Source organism: Pararge aegeria, chromosome 18 (assembly GCF_905163445.1).
Source record: "Pararge aegeria chromosome 18, ilParAegt1.1, whole genome shotgun sequence".
Lineage (NCBI taxonomy): Eukaryota > Metazoa > Arthropoda > Insecta > Lepidoptera > Nymphalidae > Pararge > Pararge aegeria.
The window spans coordinates 4,822,389-4,848,067 of record NC_053197.1 but is presented as its reverse complement, the minus strand read 5'-3'; the positions used below and the strand labels follow the sequence as shown (position 1 = coordinate 4,848,067).

Sequence of the window (25,679 nt, the reverse complement as noted above, 5' to 3'; positions counted from 1 at the left end):
AATCGATTGTTATTAAACTAATCATTAAGCAAAGCCGGTAAAGTTACGTGCTTATTTAGAGTTCATTCTCACTCCGGATATACCTACCTAGTATGTTACTGGAACCTATCTCAGGTGTATTATAGTATTATATACATAATAGGTATGTTTTGGAAGTTAAAATCGTTTGAAAATAAACATGATTCGCTTATTGTTGGTGAATGAAAATGAATGAATAAAAAATGATATATTTTACAACAAAGCTTTGTAGTTTTAGCTACTCTTGTCCTTGGGAATAATGTAGCTGATATTTTAGGTAGGAAGGTAAGTATTTACCTATTTTTTAATGTGCCGATTGTTTCCAAATGAGAATACCACTCACCTGTCGACTTATTTCTATCTATATTATGTATTCAGCTACAAACCGTATTCATTAAGGATCAATCAATCAATCAAAAATACTTTATTACACACAAGAAAAAATAAATAAAAGAGAACAAAGGTACAAGTCAATTAAATTTGTGTAACAAAGGCGGCCTTATCACTTAGGTATAGTGATTTCTTCCAGGCAACCATTATGAGGATTATAACGGTGCGCAAAACTCTAAGAATATACATACATATTTATTATTAAAAAAACCGTACATACCTATATAAAATAAAATAAAACAGTAACAATACAAAACAAAAATTATATAGGTATAATACCTGAATGATTTCTGTCAAAATCGGTTCAGTCAACAGAGTTATTTGATAAGTTTGCTAGCTATCTAGTATCTACTTACCTATTAGGTAGATATGCTAAAATTACAATTTGAAGGCCAACACTCTTTGAACCTATACCTACTTTAACTAGGTATGTAGATCTTAGTTACCTACCGATTTGCTTACCATGAAATCCATTAGAATACTACGATCATAGACAATTTTAAATTCTAACCTAACCTAACTTTTTAGTATCTTGATGACATCTTTGGCGCAGTGGAGATCGTTGTGTCTTATAAGTGGAAGGTCCCGGTTTGCAACCCTGCTAGAAGCATTTGTGAAGCCTCAAATTAAACCCGTTTAAATTGAATATTACTAATAGGTTTCTATGCGACATCGTATTGGAACGCTAAATCGCTTGGCGGAACATCTTTGTTGGTAGGGTGTTAACTAGCCACGGCCGACGCCTCTGACAATACCGGAAGACAGAAAACTCAGATTTAATAATCTGAGTTTTCAGATTCCCTAATTGCTGCTAGCCATTGAACCCGGTACCCCTTGTCATAAGACTACATAGCTCACCACTATGCCAGGTAGGAAAGACTATCCTATAAAAAAAAGTTTTTGGATCCGGTAGCTGGGACGATCAAGAAAAACGATCTCGGCCCGAAGTGCTCGTATCAAGTTCAAGCTGTTCAAACATAACATCTTTGTACGCACGCAGGACACTACTGTGCAGACAGTCTGATTACATGATAAAGCGTAATTGAGTTGTGTGTACATAGTTCAAGAGCTGGTGGCTGGTGGGTGGATAATAATTCACCCTACTTACTTATTTAACATTATAAATGCAAGAGTGTCTATTTGTTTGTTACCTATATACGTCTTAACCTCCAGACCGATCTTGATGAAAATAGGCAGACATGTAGCTTGAATCTTGGAGATGGATATAATAATTTTCTTTTCAGAAATCATAAATTCCCAAAATGCCCTAATGATTTCCAAATTGGGCAATTTTAAAATTTGTGATTATTGATCTGGTGGAAGGCTGAAGCTGTCACTAGTGACTTCCCTACTGGCAAAGACATGCCGCTGCCATGCCGGTATCCCGTAGGAACCGATTATAAGTTTCCTATGACTGCTATACTTAGACTGCATCATCACTTACCATTGGGTGAGATTGCACTCAAGGGCTAAGTTTTAGAGTCATTAATAATTAACAAAAGTTAGGTACTATTTAAAAAAAAAAAAAAAAAAATGGTATGAACATTTTTTCCGACACCTCTATGGCTAGCCGTGATGTTACACAGCTGAGTTGATTTACACAGATGCACAATACGGTGCGCTTGACATTGTTTGTATAGGTACGAAATCATGAAATATGTACCAACCTACATCCCTAGGCCTATATATATATACATAAACGAATAGAAGAAGAAAATTATAGGTACTCATATTTCCAGATGCAGGAATTACTAGTAGCTGTTTAAACCAAAATAAATTATGCTTAAACTAACTAAAGTGAGAAATACAAATTCGTGGTTCTATATATTTTTCACATCCAAACTTCATATCCTATTTCTACATCGGTTAGTCTTTAAAAAAACGTTTCGTCTGTATTTAAATAATAAATTTGTATTGGGGGAAATGTCTGTAAAAGTGAGAAATTAAAAATAATTAAACTAAATTACATTGAATTTATTTTATTAAAAAAAAATTATAAATAACTAAGATAAACGAAACTTACTTTAAATTTTCGTCACCATCGTGATAATTTTGCTGTAAAGCGGAAAAACATTTATAAAACAAAAATATGATAATTAACCATATCTTTTTTCGCTATGAAGAACTACGTAGATTATTAATAATAGTTATAGTTCTTTCAACCTCATTAAGCAGCAGTCAGCATGGCTAGCATATCCTGACAAGTGATAAATTTACATGTCCTGCCAAAGCATGTCAACAGGACTTATTCGCTGATGTCAATTAACCCCCGTTTATGAGACATATGCTCGGATAGTTGATAACGCTGTGCGAGAAGATAACATTTTGTCCTTTCGAGAAAAATGACATCTGCTCATGCTAGCCCTGCTGCACTTTAATTAATTTATGTTTTCATTAAAACTTTGGAATCGCTTTAATCTGATGAGTGATGCCTATAGATTTAGGTGATTCCTAGAGAAAAAAAACGTTTCACGAACTCTTGTGTGATGTCTTAGCGCCGTCTAAAGTAACGAACCCATTCGGCGGATCGTAAAGTTTAGGGGACTCGTATACTGACACTTGACAGATGAAAAATATATAAATTCTTTTTTTTTAATAACCTTAAATCCATACGAAATCATAGTTGTATTGTTTGCATGATCATAGTTTTCACTATTATTATACAAACACAAAATACCACACCTTGTGGCAGGGACAATAGACAAGTAAGTTTGTATGAGTTGCCTAGTGAAAATCGATTGGTGAAATTGGTGAAAGTCGATCTTCTTTTATTATGCGCTACTTACTTAGGCATCACCTTAACCATAGTTAGTGAAAACGGGCATTGGTGTTTTAAGCCCGATACGCTGAGAAACAAATTCATAGAGGAAGCTAAAACGTTATTTATTTGTTTATTTTTATTGTTCATGTACGAAACAAAATATTATAAATATTACAAAAGTACAAAGGAATAGCTTATCCCTCCAATAGAGATTTCTCCAAGCTTCAAAGAGGTATACAACGATGATAAATAGTGTTGTTTTAGTTTCAAAAGTGTACTGAATGGCAGTTCTCTGATATGTACGAGAAGTGCATTTCCAAATTCGAGCAACTTGAACGCAGAACGATTTTTGGTAGAAAACAGTTTTCCAAGGCGGCGGTATTGAGGGGATTTTTAGCGACACAAGAACGCAAAGGTCAAGTAGAAGGCCGGGATAGTTTAGAAAACCCTCGTAAATATGTGTAATGGTATAGATATTTTGAGTTAATGCTCCGAATGCCCTGATTACAAAGGGTACGGAATCAGTCGGTCGATGATGTTCCAGTGCGTTATAGCTTGTAGGTCACAAGCAACTGATAATAATGCGGTTCAAAACTTCTTATGTGTAGGGATAGTTTTTATGATATTCTACTTATCTATACTGTGCGGAGCGGCTCAGTGGTTAGGACTTCGGCTTCACTTTCGGTGGGCAGGGTTCGAATCCCAGCAAGTATGTTTAACTTTTTTGTGCGCTTTAAGCAGTGGTTTTAGGTAATTTAAATATCATTTGCTTTCACGGTGAAGGAAAACATCCTGAGTATGCTGCATGCCTGAGAGATTATGTTATCAAAGACGTGTGTAGTCCACCAATCCGCACAGGGCCGGTGTGGTGGGCTACGGCCTATGATGATGATGATACAGTATTTTATATTGATATCATTTCAACGGACCGTTTCAAAAGAAAAAAACCACGCCAAAACCAAAAAATAAGAAAATGCCTCATTGATGAAGATTGTTAATAAAAGACTGAAGCGGGTATCGTTTGTTTTAAAAAATGTGAACATGTCCAAAACGAGAATACGTACAAGTAAAGCCAAACGCTAAAAGTTATGTAGTTACAGTCTTTTAGATTGTTCAGTAAACATTCTGCCGAGTTCTGCGTGAATTTATTTGAACGATTGATGTTAAACACATTTGTATTTCGCAAATATGCGCCTGCCAATTTGCAAGTGTTTTTGTCCCCTAAAAACATCCTTATCATGTTGAATACATAACTGTAGGCTAGTATAAGCGAGATACCTCTCATTACCCATAGTAACGGGGGCGAAACCGCGGGGCATAACTATCATCATAATCCACCCATTACTGACCTACTACCTATACAGGGTCTCTTACAATGAGATACACAATGAGAGACTGTGTTCATCACCTGAGGCATAGGTGTTAAGCCTCATAATTACACCGGCATCCAAGTCCTTCAGACCGGAACATGGCACTGCTTCTAAGCGGCAGAAATAGCCATGGTGGCAGTACTTCCTTGGGTGAGCTAGCTCTGTTACAAAACCCTCTCCTACTACCATTTATGGAGGGTAGAGGTAAGGAGAGTCATCTTATATGGGAGAAAAGTTGAAAAAGTGTCCAGTGTATGCGCTAAATAACAGTTCAAAAATCCTCCACAATGGCGTTGGTGGATGCACAGGGTATGGTATGAATGTAGCAATCGTAGATGAATTGAAGTATGCCGAGTTAAAAAAATTTATGTCATTATCGACTAAAGTAGTTAATTATTGAGAATTTCAACAACTTATGTTGTACAAAATATTGTGGTAAATATAACCTTACTTCCTTGTATCTCCATACTTCCTTGTTTATTTTTCAAGCCTACTCTAACAATATTTATATTTGGCGCTTCTTTTAAGAGTTACCCTGATGCAAATGTGGCGCCATCCTAATTTAATACATTTTGACGACACTTTTTCATATACACAGATGACTCTCCTTACCTCTACCCTACATATACCATTCAAGGACCTTCCGACTCCAGCGTCCATAGGCTTTTACAACTGTGTCAAATGTTGGTAACAATTATTTTATTAATTACGTAGGTAAATTGTGTAATAAGAACTTAAGTTCGTAATATATGGGCAAAGATTATTATTTATAACATTAAACGACGATAAGGAGATGCGTACGTGATTTCTGGGACATAGGCATGTTTGCAAAAAATGTTACGTACCCAGTATTCGTTTTCTTGTAACATTATCTCACGTACATTAATATAGTATTTTTTCCGACTTAAAAAAAGAGTATGATACGTATAAAGACCAAATGCTGAGTTTCTTGCCGGCTTCTTCTCGGTAGAATCTGCCTTCCGAACCGGTGGTAGAGTCACTACACACGGACACACTTGACGTTTCAAAAGTGCTTGTATTAGGCCTACTTGAAATAATTTAATTTAGAATTTTTGAATTTCGAATACCTCTTTCAAATATTTTTTTATATGTCTGGTACCTCAGAATTTTAACATTTATTAACCAATTCGCAAAATTTTGTGTTTATTTTAAATCGGTATACCTACTTCCCAAGTGGTCCCGTTTTAAGCAGGACAAGATCTTTATGACGATCTTTAGAAAACTCTTCAAATATTTTAGCTATACCTAGAGATATCGATTTGAGTATCTATTAAAGTATCATTTTCCATGCATTTTCTTTATAAAAGCACCATTTTGTCAAGGTCTGATGGTCAAGATCGCCACCGGAACTACACAATAAAAGTATTACACAGATTGGATTGTGATATACCGTTGGTAAGCAATCTATGCTCGTCACAATAAACGAGCTATATTTAAAAGGAAACGGAATACATATAATATTATATATACTTAGTAATGTTAACATTTTACTTAGTAATGTTAACATTTTACTTGGCCCGAGTTAAAATTATTTACTATACGGGTTTTACTGACATTTTTTTTTGTTTTATTAGAAATATTTGTAAGTATTAGTGAATCCCTTTTTTTCCTCTATATTTAAAGAGCTTGAGTTTTAGCTTAAGAGCATGGAAACAAGTATAAGTATAAAATATATATACCTCGGCTACCAATCTGGAGCACGGATGGAAGATTGGAAGTGATTATTGTACTATACGGGTTTTACTGACATTTTTTTTTGTTTTATTAGAAATATTTGTAAGTATTAGTGAATCCCTTTTTTTCCTCTATATTTAAAGAGCTTGAGTTTTAGCTTAAGAGCATGGAAACAAGTATAAGTATAAAATATATATACCTCGGCTACCAATCTGGAGCACGGATGGAAGATTGGAAGTTTTATGAAGATGTTAGGCTAACGTAACCTCATATTTACAAATCCGATGTATTTAAATAATTGAACCCAAAAAGGAGACCCTAAATTTAGTCAGTATGAAAGAAAGAGAAAATTAAACAAATACACAACTAAATACATTTCACGCAAATCTGTTTACGAAGTTTGTTATGTTGGTAGTTTTACACCGCAGGTGCATTGCGAACAGCCAACAAGGATTAACGTCGGCAATTTATCGCCCGCTCCCCAGTTATTACCAATTAATTGAAATATATCGAGCGATAACGCAATTGGATAACATTCCAACAATTATGTTTTTGCATTCAATTGTTAATTTGAATCTTTATTTGTTTGACAGTATTTATTAAACACCACTAACTCTGTTGAGTAAATAAACCAGTACGTAAATAATACCTCAAGTATTTATTTTTATATTTACCTCCAAGTGCAGGTTTTTTATATTGAAATATAATTTAAAGTTCTAAAACCTCGTTGGTCTAGTAACTAGTTGTTTATTGTGGAAGGTCTCTCTATGTCTGTCTGTGCCCAGGGGTGGGAGTGGGACATACATAAGCTGAGGATGAAAATGATTAGTTTATAAGGTATGAATCTATCTTAACAAGGATTCAAATTAAAATGTAACTTTCACACAAGCTGTCTATATGTTTGCAAAATTAAGCAAAATTTTAGTAGTGTCCACCACAGGTTCATTGCGAACAGCCAACCAGAATTAACGTCTGCAATTTATCGCCCGGTCCCCAGTTATTAACAATTAATTGAAATATATCGAGCGATAACGCAATTGGATAACATTTCAACACGTATTCATTTCCCCATTTGCATTGCATTGGAGAAGCCTTCCCTTCTTTTGCGGCCATTAATCATTGTAGGTATGTAATGGATTGAGTTAAATTACTACTTATAATATAAGTTCAAGACAAAGTACAAACGTTCAAGTTTATAATAATATTATTATTATAAACTTGAACGTTTGTTTGTTGCTTTATCGTTCGGCCACACTTTGACAGAGCAAAAGTTTGGTGTCATTTGCATAGAGTTTATGAGCCGGACGGTGCAACGATGATAATCCATAAAGATGGTGCCGTGAAGGCAAATTTTTACCTAATCGATAAATCTATGGGGCAATTTCGGTATAACTTCTTAATGCTAAAACGGCTAAACGGATTTAGATGACTACCCAGGAATCATTTCGTCTCTTGTAAATGAGAAAATGAGTTTGCTGGGTTAACCGTCTTTCACACAGCAACGTTTGAATTTATAGCATTACTAGAAGTGTCCAAGACTTTATGCGAGATTGTTTCGAACTCCTGGATTCTATTCACGGATCATGCAACATTTTTTATTAGGGTATTGGTTTACTTGTAAAAAAATCTCAGTACCAGTTTGGAGTAAGGAAGTTGGTTGTACTTGTATCCTCGTGCTATTGTAGAGCACAATGAAGATATAAACACTTTACGTGGCTTCGATGTTTTCGCCAAAAATGTCAAAATAACCTACTTAAAAATCCTTTGAAAACTCGAATTAATATCTGAGCTCGATGTTGCAACCACTGCGAGTCGCCAAGCAAATAATCGATCTGGCTATAGGCATAGGGCCTTATTAATTCCTAAACGGAAAAAATAAAAAAATAAAAGTAAAAATCGTAATATTTCGTTTCTTACATTGTAAATAATACACGTTGTGAAGACCTCCTAGTAAGCATCAAAATACCTGTGTCAGGAGGCCTTACTCTTCCATAGCAAAAACAAGATAAAAATAAAACGATCGAGTAGTGTGTCTTGGTGTGTATGGTGTGTTTATGTTTGTGTGTGTGCGCGCGTGAGTGTGTGTTTGTGTGTGAGTGTGTGGAAGAACTTCCTAAACGGAAGAGTGCAATGTTTTGTCACACTCTGATAATTAAAAGGTGTTAATCAGTTGAAGTGTGACAAAACATTGCGTATCTAATCCGAAATTATTCCACGTTTCTCAACAAACTACTAAATGTCTTACATAAAATGTTTTTCTATCTACCTAAATCACCCCGCAGAATGCGCGGTACTGCAATCTAGTTTTAGAGTATTTTTGTTCCACACAAAGGCTAAATGTCAATAAAATAAATTTAGAATATTAATCCGCTGCAGTTCCCAATAAATATTCATGCGGCTATTTCGTTTCGTTCAGATCTGGTTTTAGATAAACCAGTTTCGATACTTTATTACTTGTACTTTTTGTTGCGAGAAAAATGAATTGTGTTACGCTTTTGTTGCTTATCTATGACGCCCAACTGAAAATATTAAAAATAAACTGTCGATATTCGACTTAGACTCGCACACGAAAGGTTTTGTTGCAATATGAAACATTTAATATTACGATCATTCATTCATACATTCATTCAAATCAGCAAAAAACAGTTTGCACTCACAGTATACAACGGTTTCATTTTCGACCGCGACTTCGTCTGCGTGGACTTCAGAATTGGGTGGGTCTAAAGCTTCGCTCGTTAACAATTTTAATCCTTCCACGGGAACTATTTGAGAGATCGGTATAGAAAGTACATGTCCAGTGCCCTGCCCGCGGCTTCGCGGGTAAACTTCTCATATTCCATGTTCCCGTACTTTAGCAGGTTACGTTAATTATATCCCGTCTCGGGGGATATAATAGTGGGATATCATTTTTATCTCCCGCCCCTGCTGGAATGATTTACAATGCATAAAGATGAATACACTTTGTATTCATTTATTCGATCATACTGTAACATGTCATCATTTTGTTTCCGTGCATAAAAGACCACCGCGGAGCAGGATGTATCAGCCACTCTTTCGCGTAAGGTACTTATAAAACAGAGCTGAAATCGCTTAACGCTGCTTTGATGCGAGCGAAGTTTTTTCACTGCATACTCGTAGCTCGTGCTTAAGTGCCGTTCATACGTGGATGTCACTTTTTGAAGTGCTCACTATGAAGTAGTGAAACCACGGTTAATCCGTCTGATTGGCAGCACAGAACCGTGATGTACAGAGTTTAATGATCTAGTAACAGATGGGACAAAAGTACGAAGAATGAGATCATGTATTGTAAATCTTTCCTGATATGATAAAACTGAGTCCGTGTATTATTTTATTTTTTTTACATTTTTATTGTCAGTACGGCAGGGCCACTTACATTAATTAGATAGAACTACATAATTTTTGGATAACTATAAGACAAATGAATGAAAGTCAAAGTCAAAGTTATTTTAGTAGTATTAGAGCTTTTAGTAACAGAGCTCCACCGGGGATGTACCTACTATAACAATGTTTATTTCTGCCGCTTAGCAGCATTGTTAGCTATCCTGTTATCCGCTCTGAAGGGCGCGGGTGCCGGTGTCATTACAGGTACATGGGGCATAACACCTACCCCGCATGTTGACACACAGGGCGGCACGTTGCAGGACGTATTCCTTAAATGCCCTGCGAAGTGTTGCTCTGGTGTTTCTCATGACCCTGACCCTGTATAGACCCTGTATCGTGGATGTAGTAGGTCGGTAATGGGTTTGTTATGATGATGATAGCTAATAGCTATGCCCCGGGATTTAACTAGCCTGTGTTCAACATGCTGAGGATATTTTTAGGAGACAAAAAACACTCGTAAATTGGCAGGCGCTTATTCGCGAAATACACATATTTATAGGCGATGGTTTTCCACTTGGGCCATCTGTTTGGTCCGTCAAATATAAGTTTAAAAAAATTTAATAGGATGCATTCACTACATTTTTTTGCTATCAGTTTCAGATTTTTGCGGATATCCACATTCCATTGTTAATTGACGAAAAGCGAGATGTCATACTAACGGAGTTTTTTAATTAAATTTGGTGGTAGCTTTTCTATGAAATGGCCAGACTGGACTGACTTGAGTTCATGTCACCATCACCATTTTTGTCTATACCTAACCTGGCCTCTTCTTTATGATAGAAAATGAGATGAGTGAGAAAGATAAATTGTGAGTAATGGAATTTTTTTTATTGGAATTGAATTATTTTTTTCTGCTCGCACAACATAGCTGTAAAAGGCGGTCTAATATTTCAAGTCAAAAAATTGATACTGCCCCGGTAGAGCTTATTTTCACGTTATTAATGTTTTTGACAAATACCAAAATTATTATGCCCTTAAAGGACATGAGATCAAAGTTATTGGATCTAAATTTTTTCTCTATAGCCACTCTACATAACTAAATCTCTTTGGTTGAGTTCTATTAGTAACTGGTTGTAGGTATCGATTGGAGAGCAATGAACATTTTACCTCTGAATGTTATATATAGAATTATTAATAATTAGTAATTCCTTAATTAGTATTCGATTTAGTTCGACACATTTCAAGTTAAACACTGCTAAGTAATTGACTAACAACGCAAAGCGTAAATCATTGTGTCTAGTGTAAAATTAGTCAACGGATATCTTAATACGGGTAAAGTAAATGTAAGAATTTCGAAAAAAAATCGGATATCAATCCCTCAGGGGGTGTACTGTGCACTTGATGTCTGACCACGGCACACGTTATGCAGGCAGATGATGTAAAAATGAAAATGTAAGTACATTACAAGTAAAAAAACGTAATTATACAAGGTGATTTGTATATGGCACTAGAATACCACCCGTAATAGTATCACCAACGTTTCCTTTTTTAGCTACTGGCTGTCTATAAGTTAATGTACTATTACATAAAAAAATGGCAATTCTAGGTATATAGAATTGGCTTACCTTTAAGTCATTAAGATATGTTTGTCGTCAGTCTATAATTCGAACTTAAATAAATAAAATATATCCCAAGTAACATATTTAACATCGAATTACAAAAAAATAAAGAAATAAACAAAATAAAATAAATCTAAATAATAAACATGCATTAGTTAGTTGGGTACCCATCTTCGGGTAAAGGCCTCCGCCATCTTACCCCACTGCACTCTGTTAGTGGCGAGCCTCGTCCAAGTTGGCCCTGCGACAGCTTCATAATTCATAATTCATTTATTGCATAAACTGTACATATAATGGTCTTATTAGCTAAAAGTTTGGGGCTTACAGTTTGCCATTTCAGGCGTGCAATATTATTTAAGCAGTGAACTTATAAATAGTTACATATTAAAAAATTAAAAATAAAATCGTGTTCAAGCATAAGTCATATTTTAACTAAAACAAAAATTATATAATTTAAATATTGATCTCAATTATTATAAAAAATGTCATTTTTAAAATTTATTTTTATTTTAATTTTAAAATGCTTTACTTAATATTTTTTATTTATTTATTAAACAACCACAGCCAGAGATCCCTCCTAAGGCGTTCAAGTGGTAAGTCACGCAAAATTCAATGTCGTCTCTCCAACGAGCACGCGGTCTTCCGCGCGGCCTGCTTTGGTCACAGGGCCACCATTGCAAGACTCGCTCGCTCCACCGGTCATCTTTAGAGCGCGCCACATGACCCGCCCATCGCCATTTCAGTTTACCCGCCAACTTATTTCGAACTTGCTTGTGAATAATGTTATTTTAATATTAGGAGCTTAATATATTCCTGAGGGCATCATAATCCGAAAATTTAAATGTCGGCTGGTCAGGCAGCTGGTGTTATGGTTGTCACCGAATACGTACCCCGCCCATTTCCACTTCAGCTTTGCAACTCGCTGAGCTATTTCGGTAACTCTGAATAAAATATATAACTACAAATACTCTCTATAAAATGTACTCTGTATAAAATGTATAACTACATTTCAATTAGCGAGAGTGATTTTTGAATTTTTAAATAAAAAAAAAGTTAATTTGACGCCAGGTCTTATTATAATGGATGATGATGTAGGATGTAGGTGCTTAATATCATTACAGTAGCGACGTGGGTGGTCAGGAAATGAGGGGGATGTCACTTTTTAAGATTTTTAAGTAGGATCGTATTCAGAGTAATGAGGCGATCGGGAGTAAAGATAGCCTTCCGGGTTTATAAATGTCGATCTTAATATTTTGTCGTGACTCGTGTCTGTTTTTTGTCAAGATATGATTAAACACAAGATAAAATTTTAATCTTACTAAAAATAATTATACTTTTTGGAACCTCAAAACGGCTTGTAGTTAGTTAATTAGTTAGCTGGTAGAAATCTTCACGGAAGAAAACACCGTTATGTACCCTCCATGTTAGGCATTCGGTTCCGTTCGGCGTAGTTCGAGTATTATCGTCAAGCGCTTTCCGATATACTTTTTTTTATCGTCGCCAGTCAGAAATCATATGTTAGTTTAAATGTCACTCTTTTTCTCATGAAAAGATTTTCGGAAATTCCCGCAGTTTCCCAACTGCACGCGTTAATTTTAATTTTACCTAGTTGATACCTTAATTGTAAATACCTTGTGTACGAGTATGCTCGCTAATGCTGAAATTGAGATGTATTGCATTTTTATCAGTATATAGCGACTGAAGCTATCTCGTAGGACAAAATGCAGTTTCGATCCACATACTTAAAGCTTATACTACTTTGAATATTATAATCACATGTTATTGGTAAAGACCGGGATCGACGGTTTAACATACTCTGCGAGGCACGGAGTGGTTAAAAATCTTCCTAACTTCAGTCAGCTACTGTCTTAACAGAAAAACGCGATACCTATCAATTTTTTTCCCCGACCCGGGAATCGAACATTGGACGTTGTTCAGTAGTAAAACATGTTAACTACGAGCCAAAGAGGTAGTAAGCTAGATAGGTTAAACAAACATCCTTGTTAAAAACAAATCAGCGACAAACAAAGTTGATTGTTTAAATAAATATTTACGTATTTTATCACAATTTGAACACAAAGAGTGCAGCTTTGCGCTCGCAAAGCAACTATTTCCAAGTAAAACTCGTGCTAATTTTGCAGGCGCTCGAAAATACCACGGACCTGTGTAACAATACCGCTCTATGTGTACTGTGGCCACGTATTGAGAATACCCGAAACTTTGGAACTGTGCGCTTCGACCAAACGAAGATCAGACATGTACGGATTAAAACCTTTCAAATGTCACCGTGAAAATCATTGGAATGAAATTATACGATATAACGAAATGCGCGCGCACATCATTACACGATTTTAACAGGATGAAGGTAGTGGCGGAACCGAGTGAGAGGGAAATACATCGTCCGCCATCTCTCTGTTTACGATGCGCGCGCAAACCGTAACAAGCCGACACCCTGAAGTTAGCTACAGTCGAGATTTTAGCTTTTCAAAAAAAAGGTTTGACAGCGTACACTTTCAATTGTCAAAGTCTGTGTCTCTCAAATTGGCTCATTCCTGTGATTTAATTGATTCAATTGTACAAAAATCTCAAATTTTAATGTTTAGTGAAACTTGGTGGTCCGGTAATGAGATAACTTGATAATGCGTTTAGTAAAACTTTCAGTGTATTACCCTTTTTTCAATTGTTAGTGTCGTTTTCTCTTCGTTTTTTTCCGTTGGGAAGACATAGATTATATTAAAAATTCTTTCAACCACATTTAGCAGCACTATAAAGTCACAAATAATCGTTTTTTCGTTTTTTTAAAGCATGTTATGGTGAAAATGTACCACATGAGCCAACTGCTGGCCGGCCAAGTAAGATCTTGCGTTCCAGTACCGAATGTCATTTTTCATACCACTTGGAGACCCTTTTTTTTTTTTTTTTTTTTTTTTTTTTTTTTTTGACGCATACCACTCCGTTGGGGAAACGGAGTAGTTATGTGGGACTTGCACCCACTAAAAACTCTGTGTGTCCCTCGATAGCCCTATAAGTGAGAGTACGGGGTTCACTTGCGTATTCACCGCACTCTCGCCAAGGTTTTGACCCCCCAGAGCGTGGCGGGTCCTATCATCACTGGCCTGATCGCTGCCAAATCCTCCAGAGAGGCGTACACTACACGGCACGCCACCTTCTTAGGCCTGTCATTAGTTGGGTGGCAAACTTCAACCACTTGGTGACCCTACGCTCACGTATTTTAAATTTAACAGCGTGCTTCTGCTTACAACCGGTCTTTTCAAATGTAGAATATAGCAGACGAAAAATTCCTTGTAAACTTCGTATTGACCGGTCAGATTCTTATAAAGGAACTAAAAATATAAAGTAGGTTACGGAGAAATTTTACTCTACATTTTCACTGGACTTATTTTTCCTCGCCCGTTGTTAATTTAAAATGAAACTCACTAAAAAGTTAGAAGTTAAACTATTTTCAACTTAATATTAACTACTAGCTGTTCCCTACGGGTCATGACGTAAACATTGGCCACATGGATAGCTTACGTAAGACGTAAGCTCCCGTACGTATTTTAATGTTATGTTTTAATTTTATTACTATATAGTATATTATATGAGTAATAAGTATATATTATATAAGTAATAATAACAAATAAATTGTTTCACTATTTATTGTTCGTCTCTTAATATAGAGTTCTGTGAACTATTTAAGTTGAAAATATTAACGATATTATTCATAACGATACCATCCTGTAACAATTCGTGTTTATCTCCTTTAATTTTTTGCTACATTAAATATGCTACAAAAATAGCACAAAAGAGACATTACAGAAGCGTTTAATGCGTACTAATACAATGCGAGAGTCTGTCTGTCTGTTTGCTACCTTTGCACACTACTGCTGACTTATTTATTAATGTAATTTGTTGTACTTCGAAGAAGCTTGCACTCTGGTGGTTATAGGATTACAATCCCGGAAAAATATGAATTAACCTACGTGTTTTCATAGTACTAGTGAGATAGCGGCGGTAAGATTTGTATGTAAACATTAATTGTTTGGATTACTCCAATCGTTTAAATGAATGCGAGTGGGCAAGAGGAAATAAATCTGAAGTACTTATCACATAAAACTCTTATCTTCTATAACTTTATGGACTCCTAGTATTTGAAAACAAATAAGAAAGCGTTTCGAATCTCCTTCAGGCGTAAAGTATCAGGCCATCAGAAATGATAGTTTATGTTTGTTCTTTTTTCTTTCTCGTTTTTCTGAGTGGTGTATAAATAAAGAGTATAAATAAATAAATAAATAAATACCATAAAACAAAAATTAGCAGACCAACTCGCGGGAACGCGTAGTAGGGAATATTCGAGACATTAGCCCAAAAAGTTTACTAAATATTCCAAAGAGCCCTTCTCCGGCCGATGTTGATATTCCACTAAATTAAGCACAGTAGAAGCAACCCCGCATTGGGTAAAAAACATTAGAAATAATTCATGAACTGCCTCAGTAGGCAGCGACCCTGCTTTCTGAGTCCAAGGCCGTGGGTTAGATTCCGAAAACTGAAAAATGATTGTATGATGATGATACTATTGTTGTAATATGTAATTGTTTTCTGTCCCAAATAAATAAAAAATAAAAATAAAAAGATGAACATGAATGTTTGTCAGTGTCTGGGTGTTTATCTTTATTTCATAGTTACTTATGTATATTATTCATAAAAAATCAGTCATCTTAGTACCCATACAGTGTCGTGCACTTCATACATGCACAAAAGCACAGCTTACCTATAACTCTTGTACGAGGAGGATTTTTGCCATTTATGCAATTTTGCTGCTGCATGCATACCCTGTTAAGAAACCCAGTGCACGCCGATGTACCCACAACACAGACTATGCTTACTTTGGGGCAAGATGGCGATGAGTGTATTGTCCTAGTATATTTTTTTAAATAAATATGTAAAACACAATAAATCTTTTCTCAAAGAAAGGGGATGCCGGACGATTCTAATAAGCTTATTATTAGAATGTCGGACGATTTCCCAGAAACCCGCAATTCTTTAAGAACCACGGCATCGAAGTCGTGGACTTCGGCATCGGCAAACATGTCCGACGCACTACAATACCTAGACTTTTCTAATGAACGAAACAATCTTTTCCATCAAAACGTGTAATACCCATTACTTACTACTAAGTAAAAGGGAAATTGAATGGAAGCATAATATTAAAAGGTTTAAACAAGAATTTGTCAAAGTTTAGATATGCAAATTACTTTATTCAATTGAAAATGCAAATATTATGTTTTAAGAGCTTTAACGCAAAGCGTTTTACGGTTTTCGAACGCTAAGTTACGCAGTGGTTCACATTCTCCATTGGGCGGATACGACCCGATATTTCTACCGTCATTCCTGTTTGCATAGTTTACTGATACAGAATGGAAGGAAAAAACTCAACTCTTTAATGGACTCTGTTTCAAAATGTATATAGGATTGCGGGTGTCCAAATATTTCAGTATCATTAGTAAAAAAAATAAAAAACACAATACTTATTAGCACGCAATACATATCCGTCGCTGCATGCAGTGTTGCGGAAAAACGTTAAGGCCATACAATAATGAAGTGCGTCCTGCGTGCGGGTAATAACAAGACTTCGAGCTATAGAACGCATGTTACTTATGACGCACAGAACTACTTATGATGTACAGGTGGAACGCCGAAGTTCAGCCTTGCCTTAACCTGTCCCCGGCTCAAAAGCGGAACGTCCCTATATCCCTACCTACTAATGTCATAAACGTCAATGTAAGTTTGTTTTTTACGCTTTCACGCAAAAACTACTTAACCGATCCTCATTAAACTTTGTCCACATATTCTTGGAAGTGTTAGAAGTAATATAGAATACTTTTTATCCTGACATTAAGCTCGGTTCCTTTGAGGGAGGGGATACACAATAACTACGACAAATTATAACCGATTCAAATAATTATTTTTGTACAACAGAGGTTATAATATGTGTTTAAATTTGCCTAAACTGTGGTTGGAGATAGAGGACAAAACTCCTCAGCGGACAGCAGCAAACCCCTCATTTAAGGCTTAGCGATATATGAATACTATAATTTTTTTTAGAACTACAACTAAATTGAATGCTACATCAAAAAACAAAATCAAACGCAGACGAAGTCGCGGGCAACAGCTAGTAACTAATAAATAAATGTACTACGACAGTACACTTGTGTTATGGGTACTTAGGTAGCTGACGGATATTTTTATGAATATACAATACATAAATACTTATAATATACAAATAAACACACAGGCACTGAAAAACAGTCATGTTCATCACACAAACATTTTCCAGTCAAGAATCGAACCATCAGCCCAAGAATCAGAAAGCAGGGTCGTAGCCCATCGGCTGACAAAATGGAAACGCGCACAAAATTTATGATTGCTATGCAAATGTGATTATTGTCACTTCGCACATTGTTAATTTCTTTACGATTTTTAACCGTATGTGTGTTTATATTGGCATTAATTTTGGTATTTTGAATGCAGTTGTTTTTTTTAATTAACGTTTAAGGTTAGTGGCGACAGATTTACAATCCGCACCCGCAGGTAACAATAGATTCTTCCCTGCGGGTGCGGATTGTAAATTGTACTATCTACTACGTAATTGTAGTAAGTATACCAAAGACTTCGTAGTCTAAAGATCGAGGGGTTTCCAAGGACGTAACAACAAAAGTTATTTATTATATAATGTGGTCAGTTGTAAAAAAAAACGTGTGTGTACTTATTTACACGCAATAGACGTTATACTTCTTTGGCGTAACAGGATAAAAAACTTTTCAAAAATTTTATCTTTCGCCTTATTCTGAGTTTGTAGAAAAAAACTACTCTGACAATAGACAAGGGTATTTAATATATTGAAAGATTTATCATAACGTATTATCTAGTTGTCTCATTATCGGAAAACCAAGTTTCATCATTAAAATTTGAGATTTTTGTTTGTACAATTAAATCACTGGAATTACCCCGCAGCCTTTGACAATTCAAATTGTACAAACCTTTTACTACAGCTAACTTCAGGGTGTCGGTTTTTCGTGACGGTGTGCGCGCGCATCGTAAAAATTTTCTCTCATCATTTTTTTTAACGCGCCAAACGAAGTATAACATAAAAAAAATATCAAACCATACCGTCCATTTATGCTGATTTCGGAATCATTTAGGTTAAGAATTCCGAGGAAAATCAAATTCGATTTCTTCGAATTAGTAGATTTAAAACCATAAGTACACTGTACACAGATGTGACGTTTTTTTATCGCGGCCTGAATCGATTATGAATGCTATGAAATCATTTCGGTTCTTTTTGCACATCGGTAAAACAAAGAACAATATATTAACCGGTGTATTACCCAAATTTCGAAAAATTAAATTGATTCTGTAAAATAATACTCAATAGAGCTTCCCAATTAGTTTCGGGGCAGCATGAAACGTTTTTTTTCCCTTATCTTCTGGCTTAACACAGATTAACCTATGTCAGGTGTACAGATAATATGTTAGGAAAACTATAAAAGCTTTAAGTAATATGTATAAATCCGTCTTTCATAGGCTGGGTACGAAGGTGCAATATGAAACACTACATATAAACATTATTAAGATCGTGCAAAAAACACAAAAAAAATGTTTCTTGTACACGGACCTTCTCGGCATAGTACCCTCTAACATCTGGCCCTGTTTTTATTTATATTAATAATTGACTGACCTGAATAATTGATTGACTGATCTATGTCCAGCAGTGGACGTCCATTGCTTGAGGTGATGATGATGATGATATTGACAAAGCAGATGCCCCTGCTTAATGAATTATCACTGATGTGAAAAACCATCAAATATTCAGACCAGATCATCGAAACAGATCACCAATTCGTAGGTCATGCAAGGAGTAGGTCCTCCGAAGCATCTTTCTGTGTCCACCAACCAGAGGCTGCCTGTAATTCCACCGGCCACCCAAGCACTTTGCTGCTTGGCGGTACAAATAAGCATGGCGATAGTTCCTTCTCGGACGAGCTATATGACAACACGCTCTACCTACTACTTCCTACTATCTAAACTTTCGATAACTGTATTTTGATATATATGTTTGCTATTTTAATAAATTGGTTAGCATTAGGCACGAGTGTGATAATAATTTTTATCATATTCATTTAATAGTTTACAAGAAATAATTGTAATTATACTTGAATCACTCATGTTTATTGAATAGTTGTCGGCAGTTTATACTTTTTATAACTACGGGTGCATTTTTAGCGATAGGTACAATTTAATTTTGCATTGAGACTCAAATGTTTTCTTCGCGCAAAGTTTTATCCACTCTTCAGGTGCACTAATAATAAACTTGCCGTCGTTTGACAGGTGGGCAAGATAGTTAAGCCCTTGTCAGTGGATATAATCACCATATAAACCCATTAACGACCCATTACAGGGCATGGGTCTTTTCCGCAATGAGAAGGGTAGTCCACCATGCTGGCCCAGTGCAGATTGGAGTTCGGTATGCAGGTTTCCTTACGATGTCTTCCTTCACCGTTGAAGCAAGTGATATTTTAATTATTTAAAACGCTCATAACTTGTAAATAAAGTGAGGAGAGAGGTGCGTGCTGGGATTTAAATTCGGCTCCCTGAAGTAAAGTCGAAGTCCAGAGTCAGTCAGTGATAGCCCACTGGGCTATCATTGACTCTCTCTGTGGGTATAATAGGAAGACACCATTTTTGTGTCTGACCTATGCTAGCCGTGCTGATGTCTTCAGCCGGTTCTATGAGTATATGGTATTATAATATGATTCCCAGGGTAATTTTGGACCTGCCAATGTATAAGTTTAAATAAAGTGTTAAAACAGATTTTGATAATACGATTGATGAATTTCTTAAGGCTGCTTGGAAGCAGGCTCCGCTCTCATCTCTCACAAGATAGAAAATTTAAAGGATTTGAAACTGTAAAATGATGTTAAAAAAGAGCAATCTGCTGAGTTTCTTGTCGGCTCTTCTCGGTGGAATCTGCCATCCGAACCGGTGCTAGAGTCACTACAAATAGACTGACTTGACGTTTCAAAAGTTCGTATAATTTGGACCTACTTAAAATAAATGAATTTTGAATTTTTGAATTAAATACGTAGCGTATGGCAAACAAACAACCAACCTACTGCTATAACAAACAACTAACACAGCCCTAATAGCGTTTTATCTGTAATTATAAACTTTTCGCGTTAGTTGAGGCGGAACGGTACGTTCCCGGGACACGATGTATGTACTTGGATCACGTTTCAAAACAATCCGCCCGGAGCACACATTATTGATTTAGCGGAGGTTCGTTAGTTAGGGATCGCAAAGGTTCCCCGAAGATATCTATTATTAGTTTGAAATTCTTCATTAAATACTTACTTTCCTTTGTACAAATATCTATCTACCTCCCAACCTCCCTGGCGCAGTAAGCGTTGTGGTTTTAAAGTTGAAGGTCCCGGCTTTGACGGATGGCCTTGGCTACTCACCACCCTGAAAAACTCGTGCTTAATGGGTTACTTATTATTTATTGGCGCAGTAGGCAGAGACCCTGTTTTCTGAGTCCAAAGCAGTGGGTTCGATTCCAACAACTGGAAAATGTTTGTGTGATGAACATGAATGTTTTTCAGTTTCTGGGTGTTTATCGGTATATTATAAGTTTTTATGTATATAATTAAAAATAAAAAAAAAAAACTTACTTTGGGGCTAGATGTGGGTGTTGTCGTAGTATTTTCAACTTATGCTCGTTTTCACTAACGACGAAGGCAATGCCACCAAATCGTAGGAGATTTCTAGGATTACATCAGCCTTTCACCAATTATCACCTAAAAGTTGGCGAAATGTTTTTTTTTATAGACATCGATTTGGGCGATGCGAAGGTTTTGTGAAACCGGACGTAGAAATAATTCAAGCTTAAATTTTTTTTTAAATATATATTCCACTGAAGCTACTCTTGGCTGCAATCTCATCTGGTGATAAGTAATGATGCAGTCTTATGTAGGGCTAAGACGGTAGTGCGGTGAATACGCAAGTGAACCCCTAGCTCTCACTTATAGGTCTATCGAGGGACACACAGAGTTTTTAGTGGGTGCAAGTCCCACATAACTACTTCGTTTCCCCCAACGGAGTGGTATGCGTCAGGCATTTTCTCTGTATAAAAAAAAAAAGGTCTAAGACGGTAGCGTGGTCACGTTATGTAAATATGGTGTAGCTAGAATGGTTGTCAGTTATCGGTTGCCAACGAGGGTTTGTTTTGAAAGGCATCCCTCGCCCGTGTGTCATCGATCGTGTGAAGTGTCACTGGACCGCACAGTTCCGGGTCGCCATTCGTCACTCACTGGTCGATACTTCCTACTATACTTGCACACCATTTATTTTCGCCGAACTTCATTTTTTTATATCACTACAATTCGGAACTTGTACAAAATCTCACCTGGTATAAGTGATGATAAAGGTTTTCGGGTGGATAAGAAGCAATATGATATAGTTATTGAAATCCAAGATGGCCGTCGTGTCAAACTGACAATTTGAGCCCCCTTTCCTCTATGTTTTCTTAAATATTTCCTTCAGGGCAAAGAGCAGAAACGAACGCCTTTGCTTGCTTAAGTGAAAACCACCCTAAATATTCATTTAGTGCCTTCACAGTAAGTGATAAATATTCTAACATCAAAATGTATGTGAAGTAACGCCCACCGCAGATTGTTTTATGTGGCTGTATATTGTTTTGGAAACTGCGAACATTGTTGTAGGCAGTCAAAACAAGGACATACACACTCATAACTTCATATTCCAATCCCGCAAGTCCCGTACTTAGTACCGTATATTGCCTCAAAGTCCCCGAACGTTAAACAAAACGTCTAACAAAGCACGTTCGCGCGTACAATGTTACAATCTGATCTTAACAATGGTATTTACTTGAAAAGCAAACAGTGGTAGGGCCCGCTTTACCAAGAAATGCTCGCTTGCATAGCTTGCTTTTGCTATTTAGATTGTGAATTCAATGTTCTAGATCAGTGCTTCTCAAACTCTACGCCTGTCGCGGAAAACGATATCGAATAAAACGTTGCTCATTTGATGACGTAGTGACAAATTGTAAATTGTAATTCATTAAAAGGCAGTCCCTTTTTCATACGATTTCGCTTGATAAAGTTGATGGCGCCAATTATTTTGTACACAAATCTTTAAATTTAATTAGCAGGTTTCAAAATCGTTTGAAAATCGTCGATTAATTCGCTAGGTACGAGTATAGCCATGATTTCTAAAGTCACTCAAGACCGAAACGTCGATCTGAGCCAGGGTTCTGTTAGGCGGCACCCTCGGGTCGACGTCGTCCATTCCTCCCGATGTCGTAAAGCTCTGGGGCTCTTCTCATGGCAAATTTTCGTGCTCGCCCCGTCTCCCGGGGTAACTCTACACTAATTTGTTTTGAACGCGTCACGGTGAACAGATGTAATGTTTCTTTAGCGTACACAATTGCCTAATAGTATTCTGTGGCACGCGTACTTAACCTCCTTAGCGACGTTCAAGAACTTCCAGGTTTTAGTATCTCAGCTGTTTTACTATAGTTCTATCTTATCTGGATCAAGATTAAATCTTTTATCTTAGCGGGACTTTCCCGGATAACATTTTTGTATCTAAATTTATAGGTACAACTACAAAAAAAATGTAGGTCTGTGTTTTTGAACTAACTGCCTCTTACACACATTTAAAATGTTGGTCCGTCTATTTGTCTGTTTGTTCGGGATGATCCGATATTAATAAACGACTGGAACTATGAAAATATTGTGATTTGGCTATGTATGAAGAGACTTTTATAGTATTGTGGCATATTATGCGACTTCTATTTCGGAAAAACCGCGGGATATAAAATGGGATGTAAAGACTGTTTAAAAGTCCCCTGTTCTTTGAAATTGGTATCATATAAGTTTAAAGGCTGCTAGCAAAGAAAGAGAAAAGCTACGCCTGTTATTATGGGTATGCATATTTGAGAATTTAACGTTTATGGCGTTAGACACATTAAAATCTACAACGAGCTTTTATAAATCTCTTGCCAGAGAGTCGCAGGTTCAAATACTGTCGGGTCCGAAAAATCTTTTTATGCTTTTTAAATTTATAAAATTGATAATTCCTCCAAAGTGTAGGTCAAAACACTAATAATTTTTTTTTTTAGCGAAATAGGTACTTGTAGTTACTAACATTTATTGAAAAACAAACTTAAAAAAGAGAAACAGACTATTAAACACAGATAAAGATGTAGGCACTAGCTTGTCGTTAGTAAGATTTGTGTATCGGTTAGTTTATTCAGCATTGGATGAGATTAACCATAGATTTACTTTACTCGAACTTCAAGTAAGCGATGCGACGCTTCGTCGGGACTTGCTTTTATCTTATTAACCGTGATCGACGGTTTACCGTGCTCTCCTAGACACGGAGAGAAACGGTAAACTCAGAAGAGAGGTCACGTCCCTTTGAGAAACACTGTTCAAGTAGGTTTGCATACTAAGTAAAAGCTTAAGCCTTGCTTAAGGCATAACCAATTATTTGTGATGCAAGAATGCTATGTAAATTCATAGTTGAATTAACACAAATTAAATTAAACTTGATCATAACGAACTCCTATGGATATATCCTCGTACGCAGTTCTATTTAGTCTATTATCTGTACTGTCTAGGAGGTTTTGAAAAGAGTTTTTTCAATAATTTCAAATGACAATAAAATTAATCTAGAAAACAAATTTTTATTGGCTGTGAGCTTAAAGTAACATATTAACTCAATTCTTATTGGAGACTAAACTTAATGCTTTATCTACCAGTGCTCGCGCTATTTTTGTCCCATTCGACATGGATTAATTTGAAGTTATGTTCAAAATATCATATGAGAGCGAATTTTGGCCGAATAATAACTTTATATATTGCATATAATTTATCAAATATTTAGCCTATGTTTGGTATAAAATTGCAGTATATTATGTAGGTAGCAATAAAATATTATAATTGCGATAGTGTATCTGTTTGTTTGCTTGTTATTTAACTATGTTCCGCTCTACCTTTTGTACTGTGACTTATGTGTGTGATGATGATGACTGCATACATTTTAATGAAATTTGTCACATAAAGAGCGTTCAGGAAATAATTAAAAAAGAATCAAAATTCATTTATTTCAAGTATGATTAGTTTATAAGCAATTTTCAAAAGTCAAGTCAGTCTGTCTGTAGAGACTCTGCCACCGGTTCGGTAGGCAGATTCCACTGAGAAGAGCCGACAAGAAACTCAGCGGATAGCTCTTTGCAACATCATTTTATAGTTTAACAATCTTTAGAATTTTTCTGTTTTGTGAGAGATGAGAGCCGAGTGGCCTGCTTCCAAGTAGCCTTGTCGTTCAGGAATTTATCAAGCGTGTACTAACCACGATTGGACATATGATACGTTTTATTCCGAAGAAGCTCTAGCATTAGAGAGTAACATATATAAATTATGTATTATATAATTTGTTTACTAGTAGTAACCGATTTCGGTGAAATTTATCATAGAGATAAACTGCATCCTGGAGATTCGTAGAGGTTACCTTTTATATCAAAAAATCGCAAAGAAAACGCTAATATTAAATAAATTAAAAAAAAAAAAAATAGCTATAGACACGAGTATATGTAATGTACAAGCCGAGATATATACATAGTTAATGACCCGTTAGTACGTTTACAACAAAAGCTCCCGAACTAGTGACCGATTTCAACGAAAGCGTTTGCAGCCTTTTAAGCTCAAGAAAAGCCGACATTGTTTTCTGAGCGGTTTCTTGTTGACATCCTGTGTTCTAAAATAGCTCGCATTTTGAGGACAACGCCTGGTTTCGTTTATCAACCTCATTTCGACTACTTACTTTAAACTAGTCCTAAAGCTTTTTCGTACCTTTGAGTTTTTTTCTATTATTAAGCGACTACAAAAAAACTTACTTTTCCAAGTTATGTTCAATTTAATCTTTAATTAAAATATCACCTGCTTCAACGGTGAATGAAAAAAAAACATCGTGAGGAAACCTTCATGCCTGAGAGTTCTACATGATGTTCTCAAGTGAAAGTCCACCAATCTGCACTGGGCCAGCGTGGCGGACTACGGCCTTAACCTCTCTCATTGTGAGACAAGACCCGTGCACTGTATTTTGATATGATGATTAAGTTACATATACTACGAGCTAGTTAGTTACAGGTTTCAATAAAAGCGAACAAAAAAAATCGTAGCAAGCTTTTTATGACCTCATCAAGAATTAAACTATGAACAACTTCATTTTAATGACCCGCGTACTTTGAATTCCAATTTTCTTTTATGCCAACTAAAACTTAATGGTAAAAAGCAAAGTGAAAGGCCACATTATTGCGTACGATGCGGGCATACACAATTGTTTAGAATGCATAATAAAAGAGCGCAAACCAGACATCTTTATAAAAGTTTTATGGTGATA

General features: G+C 36.1%; 1 protein-coding gene across 1 annotated transcript in view; it reads left to right on the top strand.

Moving 5' to 3' along the window:
• Positions 1 to 25,679, top strand: part of LOC120631560 (interference hedgehog-like) — an 89,278-nt gene that overhangs the window by 316 nt on the left and 63,283 nt on the right. The window lies entirely within an intron of this gene.